The sequence below is a fragment of the Haemorhous mexicanus genome, chromosome 5, assembly GCF_027477595.1.
Source record: "Haemorhous mexicanus isolate bHaeMex1 chromosome 5, bHaeMex1.pri, whole genome shotgun sequence".
NCBI lineage: Eukaryota > Metazoa > Chordata > Aves > Passeriformes > Fringillidae > Haemorhous > Haemorhous mexicanus.
In genome coordinates, this window is record NC_082345.1 from 58209517 (window position 1) to 58226410 (window position 16894).

The following is a 16894-nucleotide window of genomic DNA, read 5'->3' on the forward strand; positions in this document are numbered from 1 at the left end:
TATATTCAACTTTGAACGTGACCTCAACCCCACAGAGATGAATATTTCTCAATGTATAAACTTCAGCAAGATGAAAACACTTACAATATTTTCCCAGAAACATTTTCTATGAATTGTAATAATCAAAAGGTTTCCTCTGACTTGCTATGTAATGAATTGTCCTATCTCAAAACAAAAGTAAAATTTAGCTGGATCATAGGTTATATTAAACATGAATGATTTATTTTTTCCCTTGTGGTATTAAAGCAGGACCAGTATCCTAAGATTGCTTCTATACTATACAGTATTATGACTTTACCTTCCTTTAAAATAAATAGAATGCTGATATCTTACCTACGTAATATAAATGTACGATTTTCTCTCTCTCTTTTTTTTTTTTTTTTTTTGGTCCATAAATGTGTTTCATTAAATGCCGTTGTTCAGGCTGTGCACATATATATTCCTGGCTAGCAGTTATTGTCATAGCATACTTATAATTATATTTTAAATTTAACTATATTTTGTAATTTTAGACACACAGATTTAATACTGATTAAGTTTTATTTTAACATCATCTTTTCCCCTTTCCTTCCTTGCTTCTATTCTAGTGAGTTTGCACTTTCAGGACATATGTTTCTAAAATGGTATACAGCTTCAAACCCTGGAAAAGTCAATGCCAGTCTTTGCAGGTCATTTTAACTTCTCTCTGAATTAGAGCATGTGTCAGTGCCACAGTGAAGGCTGAACCCAAAAAACAAACAGGAAGGGTAGCATTTGCCTGATGAAATTTACTTTAGTCTCCTTGCTATTCTGTAGGAGGGCCACTTACCCATAAAATGTGAAAGTTTCAGAATGGAAGGGCAATATGAGTTCTGCTTTCTTACCATATCATGGTGGAATGCATACATTACAGTTCTGGCTGTAATTGTAGTCTCCAAAAGAAGCAAGTAGTTCATATTGTGGCTGCTTTCAGGGATCTATAGTTTCCTTTGCTCATTAAGAAATGGCTCTAAAAAATTGCCAGTACTACAGGCTATAAAGCCCCATCCAGTGAACTTCCCAGTGTCTTCCTTTGCTACTGAATTCATTCTTGTTTAGGCACATTTAACATGTCCTTGGCTGTGCTTGCAGCCATGAATCACTTGGGAAAAGTCTTTCTGAGTGGTCAACAACTCTCCTTAATTTACCAGAACTGCTTGGACACCCTGCTAATCTTATTTAACACACATTGAAAAGTTACTGACTTTTATGACTTACTCAAGATTTCTCATTTGTATGTTATCCAACCAGTGTTCATTTATCTTGTTAAACATTACATTTCAGTAAGCAAACTTCTCAGTTCTGGTGTCTTTATTATTTCCTATGTATATCTCTATTTTATTCTTCCTTTCCTGGTATCTTATGCTGTAATTTTTTGTTGTCTGTCTCATATCAAAATATAATCCTATTTTTTTTTTTCAATTCCTTGTACCATGTCTTTATTAATTAAAAAAGGAAGCTTTGTATTCTTTTTCCAGGTTCTGAGTTTTCTATTTCGCCAGCCTTTTACCTACTCCCTTCACTTTTTTTTCTTATTTCTTCTGCTCTATATATTTATCACATCCTCTGTGCTGCTGACATACCCACAGACTATCTCACGTTTGCTCATCTAGGCATGTTCTCATGAAGCTTATCTCTTTCTGCCACTCTCAGTGTAAAGACTCTTACCTTCCTGCCAGTACCTCCTTTTTTTTTGCGCACATTTTGAAATTCAGTCCAGTAGCTCCTTACATACAAAGATAAGCTGCAAAAATGTTGCTAAAAGTATTAAAAAAAAAAAAAAGAAAAAACCCCACAAACCCAGAGAACTCACTTTTTGGCAGGTTTTGTACCCTCTTAGGGTTCTAACCTGTGCATTGTTGCCATTAGCATTCTTTTCTGAACAGTAAAAAAGAACAGTGTCAGATGGAAGCATTACAGAAACTTCAACACTTTAAAGGAAAAAAAGGGCTAATTAGAGTGAAATGAGAAATGTCAGCTATCTTTATTAACCAATTGGACAGTTTTATGTCACAAGTGAATTGACTAGATAATGGAAATATGAACACAACAATGTGAGAGACGTTTAGTTACTTGAGGGAATTATCGCCAGCCAGGGGTTTATATACAAATCACAAGCAGGATGGAACTGCTGTGGAACATGCTTTGAGCTGTTTTATTTTTCAGCATCAGTCTCATTACATGGTTATGACAACGGGAAGATGCCATCAGCTCACATCCCAGGCAGCAGACCAAGAACTTAATGTTACAACTTACTTTATAAGCTTTTTGACCAATCACACAAAGCAGAAGCATATTGACAGTGGTTCTATCAAACTGCTATAAGCACACGTACTTTTGGTTAAAACAATGCTGGCTTATTTCGAATACAATACCTGCTTGTAAGCCTTAAAACACAATGTACAGAGCTCCAGTATTAAGCTTCAAACTTCCAAATATCTTGCTAGATAAACTTTTCTACAGTTTAGGGAGTTATCCTAGACAAGCGTTAATACACAGACTATTTGTTCTATTTGTCCTTGCTTTTCTACTTTTTAAATAATTTTTCTGCTGACCTATCTCATGGATATTGCTTGGCTCTACTCACAGTTCTGTTGTCTCTGAGGCCTGCCTTTTGCAGCTTTCCCAAAACCATCTGGTTTTGTGGATTCCCACACGAATGACTGGCAAAGGTGGAGAGGACAGATAGAACAAAAGAGTAGGGAAAAAATCAGCTGAAGTGGGAACAGGAATAGTAGAATGCCTTGTATATGATAACAAAAAGGAGTTGGATATTAGGCCTGTTATGCCAACAATTATTTGTCCAAGTTATCTTTTGAATATCCTATTGTATTAAACAATAGAATATGTAGCTGCAGTTTGATACAGCTATCAAAAACCACTAGAGTGGTCTTTGGGGTATTTCAAATATTCCAAGGAATACTTTTCCAAGTGTTTTTATTATATGTAAGGAATCATTTACAGAAGGGATATGGATATCTTACCAAACTAGTGTACACAAATCTGATCAGCCAAGTTGAAGAGAGAATAATTAAAGTATAGAAGCAACAGATTGACTGATGCAGCTGAAAGCATCTCTCTTGTTAGAACAAGCTAAAAGGGCTTGTTCTGCTAAATCTTCAGTGAAGGCTGAAATAAAACATGATCACTCTTTTCCCATAAGAATTTTAAGGCCCATATATCTGGGCAGTGTGAGGACAGAGAAATTAAAGAGTCATGCTTGTATGAAAACAAATGACACATACTGATCAACAATAAATACATGGTAGAAGTATTACTGTATTTTAATTACCACTGTAAAAAGAAGTACAAAGGCTTAGAATCAATTGATTTTAAGATGAAATTTGCAATATTTCTGCACAGGTTTTTGTGACATGATAAGGAGCAGTATTTACTGAGCTGTAATGACCAATTCAATATCCTCAAGAGTTATGCAAGCTAACGCAATACTGATTCTTCAGCCTAAACCTGTAGATTTATTTTTCTTACTGCAGATTGGAGCCATGATAGATTAGCTCCAACTGCTCATCCAGTTTGTATTGCAGCACCAGTTTTATTGAGGCAAAAACTGAAGTGTGAACTTTAACATGGTCTGTTGTTCAAAGTGAATTATACCTTAAACATAATGGTCACTGTCTTACAGGAACAAAGTAGGGTATTAATACTAGCCTATATGAGAAGCATATTTTGACATTTGCTCAAACCTTGCCTTCTGTAGAAAACTGTCATAGGGGAAAAGTAACATGAAAAGAGTTTAGTCTCAGAGTCCTTAGAGTTTTGATCTTTTTCTGTCTCTACAGAGACATCAAATCCAAACAACATCATCAGGAAATGCAGTGATGGAATCATTACATACCTCTAAAATCCATTGATTACCTATCTTTTCTTATAGTTGCAGCCATATAAACAAAAAGCAAATGAAATGCAATATTACTCGTTATTAAAATATTTGAGGATAAAATGTTGTATATTTTAAATATTTAAATACCCTTAATTATTCTTGATAAATTCCTACATTCTGAGAACTCTGGTAAATGATTGAAGATCCCCAAAAACTGCAAATGAAAAAGAAAGTTGTGTAAATTTTTTCAGTGGTTACAATATTGTTTTGACTAGTGGAAAATTCAAAATTGAAATTACTAGTTAGCTGCACAATATAGGAGAGTTCTCAAATTTGAGAGATGCTGCTCGAAAGGATGAATCTCTCTCTCAGTGAATGAAAGTAAAATGAATATATGAATGCTCATAATTACTAAAAAAATAGTGAAATTACTATTTTTGACTGTAAAATTCTGATTTTACAGTAGAATTTTTTCTTCATTCAGTCTGAGTTGAAAATATTTTTGTTTGTAGTTCTGAAAAGGAATATTTCTTCATACAGACAATTCTTGGAACATCATGAATAGGAGTGGAATAATTCTTTTTATAAAGGAAGGGAAACCTATATGTGCCATTTCAAGGGATATTTGCTTGCACTTGCCACATCTTATCCAGATATGGATGCTGTGAGAGGACCTTTTTGGACCATTTGCATTTCTGCCTTTCTCCAGGAGTAACACAGTTAGTGTTCTACAAGTGAAATGTGTTGGTCCTTTTTGTTTGAGATTCAGTGTTGGGGAATTGTGTGAAATTTTTCTGAATGTTTCAATTGCAGACAAGCAAAACATTTTTAAGCCATGTGAGTACTTCATAAATCATTAGGACACAGATTATTTACACCATGTATTTGAGTAAAAAGAATTTGTTAGAACTCTTTTGTGTACTGAACTGCCTGCAATTCCTTTCTGGATATAACATTTCCTTTTCCAATATCTCTTACTATTTCTGTCTCTCTTGTAATCTTGTAGGATTATATCTTCTGCTAATGTGACCTGATTTGCATTGCACCTCTAAATTGCAGTTAAGCAGCAACACCTCAGAGGAGAATAGGAAATGGCATTTTATTACTTCTGGAGTTGTGTATTGTAAGGTCAAGGTTGGAGTGTGCCTAAGGGAAAAAGTATTTGCTGCTCACACTTTGTTTTCTTTGTGACCATGTAAAAGGACTTCAGTCTCTAAAGATATAATTACAGCAATTAACACAGAGACTAAATCTGTGCACGTGGAACTGGTACAATGAAGAATAAAGCTACAAAGAGAGCAAGGAAAACCTTTGGATTTTTGTCTGATTTCTTGATCCTGTGGGGACACCTCCCATTCTCCAAGGCTGGGTAAGAAATTCAGGTCCTGTACACCTTTTATTTTTGTCAACCATAGTTGGAATTTGGAAGAATAGGCAGCACTGTAGTTAGAAATCATTTGTCAGGAAGTGCATTTGTAACCTAAGCATAAACCATAGAGGTCAATTGTTGATCTCTGTCTAAAGGTAGCAAAATAGAATTCACAGCCTTGAGCTGAAATATTAATCTTTCCCTTTTTTGGTTCCATAGAACTTCCTAAATCTGTGTAATAAATTAAAATAATAAGAAAGTTTTTAAATCAACACCACAACATTTTAGCAAGCTAAGAGATTTTTTCTAACTGCCTGAAATATTAAATGAAGAAAACTTCATGGAGACATGTGACTTCCACATCTGAAGGCTTGTTAAATCAAAAAAGAAGCAACACTTGTGTACATTCACATCACAGCAATAAATGTACAACAAATTAAAAGAGAACAAAGCTAATTACAAAACATGCAGATGCCATTTTAAATGCCTTGAACAATACTATGATTCCTGGATGTTTTGCAGCTTGAAGAAAATTGGTTATCTACTGTATAATAGCAAATGTTGAAATGGCATATTCATTTTTGTACACTTCACCATGATAAAGCATTCAGAACACAGACTTACAGCTAAGAAAAAACCAAATCTTCTCAGTGGAGAGAAGATATGGCCTTTTAAACTACGATTAGTATTATCTTTAAGAGGCAAACCACATTACAAATTTTCTACCTTTGATATATGATCCATCTCTTTTAAAGAACTCCTATTTGTTATTTACTGAATTTAGTCTGCTGATGAGAAATATAATTATGCAAAGAAGTTGCTTAATTAGCTACAACTTTCTGTTCTTGTAATGTTCTCTACAATGGCAAAACATATTAGCGGAAAAAATAAATTAACTGTAAAGTGCCCAATGCTTGAAACATCAGCACTGACAAAACTGGCAATCAAAATTAGAACTATCCTACACTTCTCAAAAGCTGGATGACCTGCTTTTTTTGTATAGGTGAGAGAGTTGTGACAGCTGCCTAGTGCTAAAGTAATTTAAATAAATTAAAAAAAACCCCACTGGATAAGTTAAAAAATCATATTGGCTATGCTCTCTGGATCACTGAATGATAGTGTTCTGCCTGCATCAGCAGAGAGTACCAGTTGCAAGAAATGGTATAGACAATTACAAAAAAATGTGCTTAGAAGGACATTCTCTTTGTATCATATTTAATTAGTCATTGGTTTATGCCCTGAGGTATAAAGGCTTGAATTCCAATTATTTTATCCTACTTAATATTCACGGTTGTGATTATTCTCTGTCTTCATATCAAATGGAATCTTTCTAGTATTTTACTGAGTTAATATGCATCTTCAGCCATCTGCCTTGTGTTGACTATTAACTTCTGATAATGAGTGCCATTTCTGAATTATGCACATGGTAACAAAGCACTTTCATTTATTGCTCTTAGAAATGGCTGTAGTTTGAATGAATATCCCCTTTTCTTAAATTAAGAAATTATATGGGCAAAACCAACCTTACTTTTCTACCTTTATGATGTTCATTCTAATTATTTTGTAGTCATGTCTGAATGCAGTGGATTTTAACTTTTCTCCTACTTAAGTCTTTCCATCAGATAGCCAGTCTCACTATTTGTGTCTTACCTTTTTCATGTCTGTCATATTTTTTCCGAAATCCTAACCTTAGAACTGAATTTTTCATTAGTGGATCCTCTCTGATTTATTCTGTGGTACTATAAAATTTTAAAGATTAGATGTCCTCCCATCTTTGTGTTTCCCAGCTTTTTGTCTTTATCACTGGAAGGGGCTGATGAATCCTACAGTTTGAAAGAGCCAAGGCTGCTGTACCTCAATTCTCCCAGATCCAGCCAGGATTGGTGCTGAGCATGTTTTCCCAATGATTGACATGCAGGCACCCATGGTACACCTACACATGTACAGCTGACTGGCCACACAGGCCAACCCCGACAGAAAACACTAAGCACTCACACGAGCATTCAACAACACTAAAAGCCTCCTCCTGGTGCCCTCTCTGGCTAATTAGAATAAAGGTTTATTAGCAGGAAATATAAGTACATATATATGTACAATGTCTATGTGCAACATGCCCAACACCTCATTGGCGTTTCCCTGGATCCTTGCTCTTCTCAATTGTCTGACTCTCAGATGCAAATGCTCATGCAAATTCAACTGCTCTTCTGGAACAAATGAGTCCCAGAAGATTCTCCAAGTCCCAGTGCCTGAGCCGTTTTCCTGAACAAACCCTGGTGTTGCTAGTGCTGAGCTCCTGCTGTCTCCCTGTGAGTGACACACTCACCCTCCTGGCTCCTGGGTCACTGTGCTCCGGATATTTGCAAGTGATCACACTGATGCACACACTCTGATGTCCCCAGCTGCTGGCACCCCAAACACACAGGCCCTGTGATGGGTGGTTTCACTCCAGCCTGGCACTCAGACCTAAACAGCAAAACGAGCCCCTTCACTCAGGACAGCATTGAGAAAGGGAGTTTAATGAAAAGACACATCAGACTACTGATATAGTGCAGGGTGTGCTGATGAAGGCTAGCCTCTGTTAACCCTTTATCTTTCTATATTCCTGTGCTTGTTCATACCAAAACCACCTAGATACCTCTCTTCCTCCACCATTGTTTCATCCCTGAAATATCCCACAATAAATCCTGTACAATCTCAAAATGCTTTTTCCTTCCATCCCATACTGTGTGAAAGCACTTTCCCCTGGCTCATGGGGCCTGATGGCCCTGATGGCTCATGGAAATGGATTTGGAGATGGTGCAGGGTGTTTGGGCTCCCCCACCATTCCCTTTGAATGTGGGGAGATGAGTTTAACTTGCATAACCAACTAATCACTACTTCACAAGGAGCTCTGCTTTCATGGAGCTGTCAGAAATGACACTGAAGTGTCTTTTGTAAGTTATTTCCATTATTTACAACATGTCAGTAAGCATAAATAAGCTAATTAAATTCTGAAAATCTGCCAGTCTAAAATGGAGTTACTAATAATATAGATAGATTTAGACACAGATTCAAAACTGCTCTAATAATCAAGACATCTGATTAAATCATCCACCAGATAAATTTGTTTCTGCGCTGTATATTTTAGCTCAGTTTAATTTTTATTAATGTGCATTAGACATCTATGTTTTAGTTCTGCTGGAACACATAGACATTCTACCTCCAGATATTTAAAAAGAAGACACAGTTTCAGAAGGCCTCCTCTAAACTAACAGAGCAACAAGGTAACAGTACCAAACAAGTTTTTCACATTTTATTTTGCATTCATATAATAGTAATTGCCTTATGTAATTTTATATTTCTTCCAGGTAAATTTTCTATTTAGCATTTATTATTTTTGCTTGGTTTAAAAAATATTTTGAACATGTATAGCAGTAATTGACCTTATTTCACAAGACTTCAGTGGTCCAGATTAGCTTCTTAAACTGACAATCACTATGCCCCTTGGTAATAAAAATTATGTTGGGAAGTTTGGAACATCTGTAAGTACATGAAAATGAATGAAAACAGGAAAGGAATTTGTTTAAAAAAAAAAAATCCCTTCTTTATATCCTAAGCATACACTGAAGGACAGATGCTTGTTGCACTTATCTGTAGGTATCAGATATCAAACTGAGTAGCCTAGCTTTTTTGGGGTTGATGGTTAGTGCTGTCAGAGCTGACTATTTTATCAAATGATGGGATTGTCAGAGTCTAAACTTAATTTTCCATGGTATTGGAACAGAATGGCTGTAAATTGTAAAAAGAAATAGAAAACCCTATTCACAGGCTGTGAAAGTTTCATTTCTTTTGTGAAATTAGAGATTATTTTCTAGGAAAAAGAAAAGTCAGTGTTAGGCTGGAAAGGGGCTTTTCCTACAGAATTTCTTTGAAGTACTTCCTATAATGCTTCAGTTAATACATTAAGTTCCAATTTTACTCTTGGTCATGGCTTGTGGTCAAAATGATTAGCCTGAGAGGACTCCACTTACAGACGCAGTTAATGGTTAAAAGAAATTGGGTTACCACTAGGCAATATTATTTTTTATAACAATTTTTCCAGTCTGAAGGTTTGCTCTTAAAATACAGCACAGTATCCACAGCAGGCATTTCATTTCTTATTTCTGTTTATTTATTTGTAGGGAATAGTTAGCTCTTTTCTTGACACATGTAGTAAAATTTTAGTGTCAAAAATCTTTGTCTTGGTCATTTTTTACAGACCATAGGACATTCTTCTGGAACATTCTTCAGTAGAAAATTTCAGTTAGCAGCATAAGGAAGAGTTTTCTGGACTGACAACAATAGATTGTCCAATTTGCACTTTTAAATGTATTTTTTGAAAATGCTTTCCCCCTAGATTTTATTAATTGTTATTAGAGAGATCTAGTACTTGCTTGATTTCAGAACAAAGGCATTTAACAACATTTTTATCTAGAGAAACTGTCATATGTTCTCCTAAATCTCCTCCCTATTCTATGACAAATTTATTCCCCTTAAAAAATTTTTAGTGTTGTATGTATCAAAATGAAGCAAAAATATGACTTTTGTCTTGTTCTCTTGTCTGTCATGAGTTTTAAACAGGTGGTATTTTGCCTTTGTCATCACTTGCTCCAAAATATATCTCAAAATGATTGTGTAACAGATGGTTTCATTGAAGTATGTGACTGATTTTCTAGTCACTGGTACATAAATTGTAATGGAGGGAGAAGGGTTCTATACAAGAGTTTAAAATTCCTCAGACTGAAACCTTCAATAGTCATCTACATATGAAAAATGACTGAAACCAATAATGTGAACAAATTGATTAGCATGTTCAGTGACAGCTTTTTGGATCCATATATTAATTGTCTTTGACAAACATATTCTAAAAAGTAATATAGCAAAACAGACAACACTCTAGAACATCCCAGATGATCCTTAGACTTCCTAACTGTTATTATCAACATTATCTGTTGTGCTGTTAAAAGAGGTTTGTTTGCTCAGGCTTAGAAGATATTATTTGTACAGTTACTGTCAAAGAAAATAAGCTGGAAGAGATACACTGTCTGAAGAGTACTGGGGTGTGCATCTCATCTTTTTCTTCTTCTTTGAAACAATTTTACACACCAAGTGTGCTTATTTCCTGTGATCTGATTTGTCAGATGGTATTTATTCATTGGGAAAGATGAAAGAAATGAAATAAAACTAGAAAGATATGCTAACCAATTAATGGGGATAATAAAGATGATGATGAGCAAAAACCAAAGATTTTTCTATGATGTTACACTTTTACATTAGTCTAAGTTATTTTTTAATGAGATCAGTGTCTTTAGAACTGAATTCCATGCAAGTGTTCCGTTGCTCTCACTGGGAGAAGAGTGAGCCCTGAGATGCTCAGAACAATGCCTTAGTGGTAAGGAGTTAGGGATATTTTTATAATTTCATTGGGAATTGGGCAGAGCCTAAAGAACAAGGAGAAAACTGTTATATGATACAAAACACAGTGACAAGTTGAGAAGAGGTGTTTTCAGCAGTTCAATAAGAAACATCTTAAGATGGCACAAAGAGTCTGAGGTCTGCTCATGTTTCTGTCAGGAACAGCTTTGTGTACCTATTTGGAAAGAGTACGACAGTTGTTTAATAGGAATCTTACAGGAAAAAGCAGAAGTGGAGTGTCAGAAGACAGTGTTAGAAGAACGAAAGCTTGGCCTGAGACTCGTCACAAGCAGGAGAGTAAAATTACCTAAGAAAGAGAAAAGAAAGAGAAATGAGGGTGTAGCTATTAGGGGTTGAACGAGTATTAACTACAAGGGAAGCAAATGAAAAGATGGTAGAAAAAAGACAAAAACATGATGGCATGGAATAAAAAAAAAAGCAATAAAAATGCAGAAGCAGTGTCGTACTGAAGTATATGACAGGTAGACATCCTGAGATATTTTAGAGGGGCATAGCTTAAGGATGCTTCTGCTTTGTGTCAGACTGTGCTGCATACAGGGGTTGGAGAACACCTTAGGGGCAATGCAGCAGCTTCCCTTCTGCCTCACCTGTCAGGCCATAATTGACATATGGAGTCCAGACCAGGGAGGCAGCTGCAGCCCTCCCATGCCACTGTGTGAGACAGGAGTGCCATAACAGAAAAATGTGAAGCATGGATTAATGGGTGAATTTAATGCTCTGGACCTGAGTATGTGCGAATGATCATAAAAGAAATTGTGCAGGATGTTAAAGGTACTCATATGTAGAATTTAAGAAAGCTGTCCAGTAGGACATTCTGAATGGAAATATATCAGATCCTTTCATAAGTCAGAGTAGCAGACAATGTCTCCACTGCTTGACCTCTGGCACTGAACCTGATGGAAAAGGCTGTGGTTGTTCCATTGCTGTGTTCTCTAGATGGGTGGCTAAAGCTGGGCTGCCTGCTGGAACACAGTGGTGCCAGGAGCTCTTGGGAGAGTGCCAGTTGACACAAGTGATACAGAGGCTGTGCTACTGTTTAAGATAATCGTAGGGCTGTGTCTAGGTTCTGGAACTGTTGTATTTACTTGGGAAGGTCTCTGATCCCAAGTTCATTCCAAGTTAGGGCATGAACATTGCATCATGGTGCTACCATGCATCAGGCTCAGAAGCCTGCCTAGCAATTCTGGCCGCAATATTAATGTGCTGCTTGTTATTTTTATATCTTTCTTTTCAAGTACACTTGACTTTATTTCACCCTGAATTGTAACTGCAAGGATTTTCAGGGAAGATAGACATTGTCAGGGAAGAAAATGATGTTGAGCCTCAAGGGAGCTCAATGAAGCAGACACTGTGTGGGAAGGATCTGACCAGGCTAGACAGAGCAGTCAGTCCAAGAGAAAGTGCTCTGAGAGCCCAGGCTGTCACTTTATTAATACCTCAGAGGAGCCAAACCAATGCTTCATCTTTTAGCAGTTTTGCTCTGACAACTCTTTTCTTGGTCTCAGAAAGGCTGGTGACACAGGAAATCCCCAGTACCAAACTAAACCTGCTCCTACTTTGCAGGTGAAAACTTGAAAACCACTGAGCATATTGAAATATAAATGCTCTTTAAAAGATGTGTTGTTAGCTCCTCTAAAAGCTGAGAGTTTTACCCAGTAGCAGGTGTTGAGGCATCTGAGAGCACCTTTGCCCCCATGGTTGTGGCCCCAGAGCCAGGTGAGCACAGTTGGTGAAGAGGGGAGAAGCTCCAGGTGCTGTTTGGTAGCCATGGGCAGGGCTAGCCCCTGGCCCAGTGGAAACATTCCCAGGGGGATTTTTTTCTTTATGCAAATATTGCTAGAGTTTCAACTTCTTTAATCAAAAACAAAGAAGAAAGTGAAGGGAGACTTTATGGAAGTGTCACCTGCACATGTACATATAATCACTTCTGGTGCCTAAAAACTGAAAAGGTTTTTAGAATCTGTGATACTTTTATCACAATTTCAAAAACGTGACTTTTTAGTGTTTCTCTATTTAGGTAATGTGGTATTTTCTCTTTCTTGAATAAATTGAATAAATGTAAAAAGTGATTGAATAAATGTACATTCAATAAATGTAAGAAGTGATCCTTGGATTTCACATTAATAACTTGCCTACTCATAATTAAAATGTTTTCTGTCACCCTCCATAAGGAAAGTATGTAAATTCACTCAGGGAGTGGGGATGTGCTGGTTGTGTTAAAACATTTACCATTGCTTTTAATTTTTTTTTTTTTTTTGTGAACTTCTATATTGATTATCTGAGAAATGTTAACAACATTTTGCTGGATTCTTTTTTTAAAACTTTCTTTTCTTGGTTTTGTTCCTTTAATCAGGTTTAATAAGCCTGAACTATTTAACTTCTATGTCTAGTAAGTCTGTGGTGTCTCTGAGGCTGAAAATGGTACATCAGAACATGGTTTGGGAAATGACAGTCAGTTTCTAATACTTCTTCATATCTGCTAGCATCTACAGTCAGAGGACTCTGGGATTAACCACTGCTTTAACTTAAAATATTAGTAACTGTATAACAAAATTCTATTTTGTTAAGCAATATCATTCATTTACATAAGTGTCAATTGCTTTTTTTTTCATCTTTCCCTCTTTTGTCGAGATGGCTTTTTTAGTGGTATGAATGATGCACTATAATTTTTCTAAGCTTCAAACAGACTTTCAAAAATGAATTTTAAATAGAAGTAAATCAGGAACTCCAGTCATTCACCAGGCAGCATTTTTTTTGAGACTTGGAGAAGAAATACCAAAATTTTGCTTAACTGTTTCCTGTAGTTGCATTGTTTTCAGACTACCTGTAAAACAGAGGATTTAATTCCTTGTAGGAAAGGATGCTTAAAGAAAAATAACTGGAAAAAAACATAAAAGGGCACCCTGCCCCAGCATCCAGATCATTAATGAAAAATTAAAAAGTAAACTGGACTGGGCTGTGTATTGACCCAAAGTATATTGGTAGTTATTGGCCTCCAACTAGATTTTGTGCTGCTTATCACCCCACTCTGGGGCTGGGGGTGTGATGCGTGGCCCGTTCAGACAATTTGCAAACCACCTTGCTGTCTGCTTGTTCAGCCCATTCTTCATCAGCTTCTCTATGAGGCTCTTTTGGGACACTGCCAAAGGCCCCAGTGAGGACAAGGCAGACAGTATCCATTGCTCTCTTCTCATCTTCTGAGCCAATCCTTTTGTCACAGGTGGTTATCATGATGGCTAAGCATTACTTCCCATTGGTGAATCCATGCTAACTACTGCTAATGGTTTTTTCTTCCTCCGTGTACCTGAAATGTTCTTTATTTCTGATCTTCCTCACCAGTTCTATCTCAGCATTTACCAAGAGCTCTTCTCACTGGCCTTGTCTCAGTGAGCTGACACAGCTGCCACTCACCCTCCTGGCCACTCCAGCTGCCCAAAGCTGCCCTGCTCCCTGGATGGGGGCAGAAGAACAGACATGGCAGGTGAGGCTCCTACCCTGATGGATCCCCTGTCTGTGCAGATGCCTTCCCCCAGGGAGCTGCTGACCCTTGCTGAGCCAGGACACAATTCTTGTGATTCTACAAGGATTTCTGGAAGGGATTTTGCTGCTATGGCTTTAGACAGAAACTTTATTACTAGTTTTTATTCTTTTCACTATTTGTTTCTCAAACTCTTTCTTGACATTCATAGTACTACTTTTTACATCTACACTGTCAAAGTTTATCAGGCTTTTCATTTTCTTTATGTCTGTACAACATTTTAAAAGATACTTTCTGGTTTCCAGTACTGTATTTTGCTTTTCTGAATAGCCATCCTGGCTTTATATTTTCCTTTTCCAAATCTTTTTTAGCAGATGATATGCACTGTTTCTGTATTTGCTGTATGGTATCCTTCAGAAATTTTCCTGCTGCTGGGAAGGTTTATGTATCTTATGTATGTCTTCTGGTTGCAGCCAAGGCTTTCTCTGTGCTCTTAGGTAAAGCACAGTGGTGGTACACTGTTTGGTCTTTGTTGGTCCTGTTGTGATGTTGAAACTGCATGTATGTTCACATCAGGTTTGGAGAATGGTACTGCTTTAAGCTTTGCACTGCAAGACTTTCCCTACATTTTGCACATAATTCACTGACAAGATTATTGAATATTTCAGTTGTTTTTGCAATTATTTGAGGAAATATCACACTAGTTTGAATCCCCTTAGGTAGAAAAGGAGCTGAATTTAACAACTCCAGAGTATGGATGAATTTTCTAACAATCAAGCTGTTGTATACAGATGTGTAACAATTCCCTCTCTTTAAAATGAAAGGAACGATCTTTATTGCATTATTTACCAAAGGGAGAAAAAAAAAAAAAAAATGGAGTGGGCATTTCTTCCAGAGAGGATTGTGGGTAGAGTGTACCTGGGAAAAAGATACTTTTGTGAAGCCCTGACCCAATATCTCAATTGTGAAAGGTGACACTGTTTCCTATGCACTTGTGTGTTCATTGCTCCCTCTCAGCTTGCTCTAAATGGCTTTGTGCTTGTTGCAGTAGCCAGTAGGTACTTCAGATAGCCATTCCTACTCCTCTCAGGACACTGAACATGGATTTTTAGGAGAGACATTAAGCTCTGGGTTCTGAATTAATTGATGAAACACAGACACCTAAAAATGAGGCATTTTTTTTTCCCACGAATTTTAAAGGTTAAGTGTTAGACTGTTTAGTTTTAAATTCCACTTTAGCCAAAAAGTAATTGAAGGATATTATTATCCCCAGGAAAACGTTACTCAACTCCATTTAGAACATTTTTAACAAGTTTTCACACTCAGATGTTTTAATTTATGTAATGTGACTTCTGTAGCATTTGAATCAGAATGATGACAGTAAGTATTGTTTACCTTCCTCAATGTTGTCATATATTTGGCATTGCTAATGGCAACAGTTAAATAAAAATGGGTTTCTAAGATCTCAGAAATTCATACTAGGCCATATTAACTGGCTGTCTTCTCCTGTCAAAGGTTCAGTCATAATATTTCAGGGAAATCTAGATCATCAACACCAGGAAGGCTTAGGCTGGACATTAGGAAATATTTCTTTACTGAGAGGGTGATAAAGCACTGGAACAGGTTTCCTAGATAGGTGCTTGATCCTCTAAGCCTGTCATTGTTCAAGAGTCATTTGGACAATGCTCAATGCTCTTAATATGCTTTAAATTTTCAGCCCTGAGTGGTCAAGCAGTTGGACTAGATGATCATTGTAGGCCCTTTTAAAGTGAAATATTCCATTCTATTCTGTTCTCTTCTACAAACATAAAACCAACAAGACTCTTTTTCCTACACTCTGTATTCCCTGCTGTGAAAAACAGAATTAAAATATGAAGGAAGTTCCTGACATTGAAGAGTCTGACAGAAAGAGGATGTGATTTAGAAGCTTCTGAAATATGCTGTCATTTTAGGTCCTTGAATTTATTTACTGTAGTTTACTGTACACCAAATTTTGGATAAGGCTATTACTGAGGCTAGAATCTGCAATAAAGGTTTAATGGCTTTTGGATTTTAGGAACTGCAGCAAAGTAATATCTTCTTACTCTCATATTGTGTTTTTCTTCAGTGGCTTATTTCAGTCTAATCAACAATATAAAAATTCACACGTCCCAATATATTTGTGCCTTTGTTTATTGATATCTTCCTCTTTTCCAGTCCTCTTGTTTTTATATTTTCATCTCTGCAAAAGTTTTTTGGAAACAGTTATTGGATACAGTGCTCTGAACTGTGAAATAAAATTTTATCTTCATTTGGTTTATGCTGCAGTATTTGTTTACTTTGAATTCAAGAGCCCTTTTTTGCAATATTCTAAAATCCATAAATGCAATGTTTTGTTTAATTCAAAACATATTAATGTCTTTTTTTTCAAAGATCAGTACAAAAATTTATAATTAACTGAATACATTTCTTTGCAACTGAAGTAATCTACACTCTGTCTAAATAACATCTCCACTATTAAATACTGCACTCTCAAATACTTTTCAAAGAGTGAAAGATAGGCTCTCCTGCTCTCTTTATTTTTAATAAGATGAAGCATTCTCAACCTGTAAATAAGTAGTGCTTGAAATGGAAAGAAAGAGAACAGAACATTTACTAAGTATTATCCCTTTAGGAACAGTGAAAATGAAATGCAGAGAATTTGAAGGACCTGCTCCAGCCCAGCATCACAATTATGGCTGGAAAGCATAGTGCT